Raw genomic sequence first — 2,715 nt, forward strand, 5'->3', positions numbered from 1 at the left:
CCTTTTAGACTTTTATTAAGTGCTGATTATTTACAGTGCTCAGAGCGATCTATATACATGCTTACGGTGAGGTGTCAGTACCTCCGAATGGAGATTGGCGCGTTTTCTTCCAGCAAAGAAGCTTTGGGAGACCCAGCCTCTTCCCCCTACGTTTTCGGCGCAATTCCGGAGTTGGGGGAATTGGCCTTCCCCCCAGGCTCCCCCCTTCCTGTCCCACCTGGGTCATTGGCTCCGCAACCTTGCCTGAGCCTCGGACACCACTTCCTGATTCTCCGCTGGAGGCAGAGCTCTCCCTGCTCTCCCCAGCGCTTGGGGATGGGCTGGAACTTAAGATGGGAGGGACTCCCCTGTATCCCTTGTCCCTCACAAGTCGCCTAGCCCATTCACGCGCTTAAGACGTGGGCTGAACAGGGCATACTAACAGGGCCGGGGCGGGAGAGTGCTAGAGTCCTGTCTCTATCCATTCTGGCTGATAAAAGCGATCCAGCTCCCTCACATAGAGAAGCATTGACTAACCCCCAGAGCCCATCTCCCAGCCCTTCCCGGCTCGCTTTTATCAGCCAAGATGGACTGTCTCACCAGAGTGATGCGTGCTCTGGTTATCTCTTGCTTGGACTACTGCAATGCGCTCTATGTGGAGCTACCTTTGAAGGTGACCTGGAAACTACAACTAATACAGAATGCAACAGCTAGACTGGTGACTGGGAGCAGCCGCCGAGATCATATAACACCGGTCTTGAAAGATCTCAATTGACTACCAGGACATTTCTGAGAACAATTCAAAGTGTTGGTGCTGACCTTTAAAGCCCCAAACAGCATTGGTCCAGTATCCCTGAAGGAGCGTCTCCACCCCCCATCGTTCATCCCGGACACTGAGATCCAGCACAGAGGGCCTTGTGGCAATTCCCTCGCTGCAAGAAGTGAGGTTACAGGGAACCAGGCAGAGGGCCTTCTCGGTAGTGGCACCCACCCTGTGGAACACCCTCCCACCAGATGTCAAAAAAAGAAAAACAACTACAAGACTTTTAGAAGACATCTGAAGACGGGCTAGTTTAGGGAAACTTTTATTATTTGATGGACTATAGTATTTTAATATTTTGTTGGAAGCCGCCCAGAGTGGCTGAGGAAACCCAGTCAGATGGGCAGGGTATAAATAAATTATTATTATTATTAGCACCAATCCAGGAGCAGAGGCCAGTGTGGCAGAAGGCAGAAGCAGACTACTTTATTCTGCCTTGGTCAGGCCCCACCTAGAATACTACGTTCAATTCTGGGCACCACGATTTAAGTATCTTAAATTTTGTTTGCCAGGGGAAATGAAGAAGATGGGGAAACACAATCCATATTCCTTTTATAACACGTGACCAATGTTTATTGAATATATAAATGGTTAAGACTGTTGCAGGAGTCCACCCAGCACTCATGGGAAAAGGTGGCGTGATCTTTTAGAATAATCAAATGAAACTTTAACACATGGCAGGATGAAGAAGTGTGGTGAAGTCTCCTTCTTTGGAGGTCTTTAAGCAGAGGCTTGACAGCCATATGTCAAGAATGCTTTGATGGTGTTTCCTGCTTGGCAGGGGGTTGGACTGGATGGCCCTTGTGGTCTCTTCCAACTCTAGGATTCTAGGATTCTATGAATGTCAGCAATTCCATCAGGACAAGTTATTTGTTGTTTACTGTTGTAACTGACAACTGGGAAACACTGGCCTGCGAGCGCTCCAGTTGGAGAACAGCCTTTACCAAAGGTGTCCTGGGCTTTGAAGAAACTCGATTTCAGGACACAAGGGAGAAATGTGCTAAGAGGAAGGCACGCTTGGCAAATCCACACCGTGATCAACTCCTGCCCGGAAACCAATGTCCCCACTGTGGAAGGACATGTGGATCCAGAATTGGCCTCCACAGTCACTTACGAACCCATTGTTAAAACTGTGTTTATGGAAGACAATCTTACTCGGCTACGAGGGATAGAAGAAGAAGAAGAAGAAGAAGAAGAAGAAGAAGAAGAAGAAGAAGAAGAAGAAGAAGAAGAAGAAGAAGAAGAAGAAGAAGAAGAAGAAGAAGAAGAATGTTGTAACCATGATTTTCTTTAAAATTATCTTTTGTACCATGAAAATACATAAAAGCAATATTTTTTTTCTTTTAAAAAGGAGGTAGAGGAATCATGTGTCCTGTTCCATTAATCTGCTTACATGTGTTTTGTGTTATTTGGAGACTGCAACTCCCAGTAATTTCACATTATCTATGTGTTTCTGTGTGTTCAGCACATGATTGCAGGTGAGACTGAATGAAACGCTTCCTAGGAAATTCCCTTTGACTGCTTCTGTATTGTTTCAAAAGTGACTTCCCTTACAGTTAAGAACAAATAATATTTATTGCTGACAAATCATACTATAGTGAGCTCAGTCATCTCAACCCCAACAAAACCTGCCATGTGGAAATAACTGATACTGAAAAGGAGGAAGGGAGATAGACCCGTTCCCTCAACCTTTGGGGATCTGGGGGGCTTCATTTCAGCCCTTAGTCCTGCTCCTGAAAGCTTGGCAGATGTGGAGTATTTGCTCACACACTGCCATGACTTTAAAATCATTCTTTTTAAAAAATAAAATAAATAAAAATGGTATCGCAGTGCTGAAAAGGCTCAAGAAAGCAATTCCTGTAGTAGCTGGCATCTTTGCGAGCCCAATGCCACTCTGCCCACTGTCTCACTCCCAG

Source organism: Zootoca vivipara, chromosome 4 (genome assembly GCF_963506605.1).
Source record: "Zootoca vivipara chromosome 4, rZooViv1.1, whole genome shotgun sequence".
NCBI classification, from domain to species: domain Eukaryota; kingdom Metazoa; phylum Chordata; class Lepidosauria; order Squamata; family Lacertidae; genus Zootoca; species Zootoca vivipara.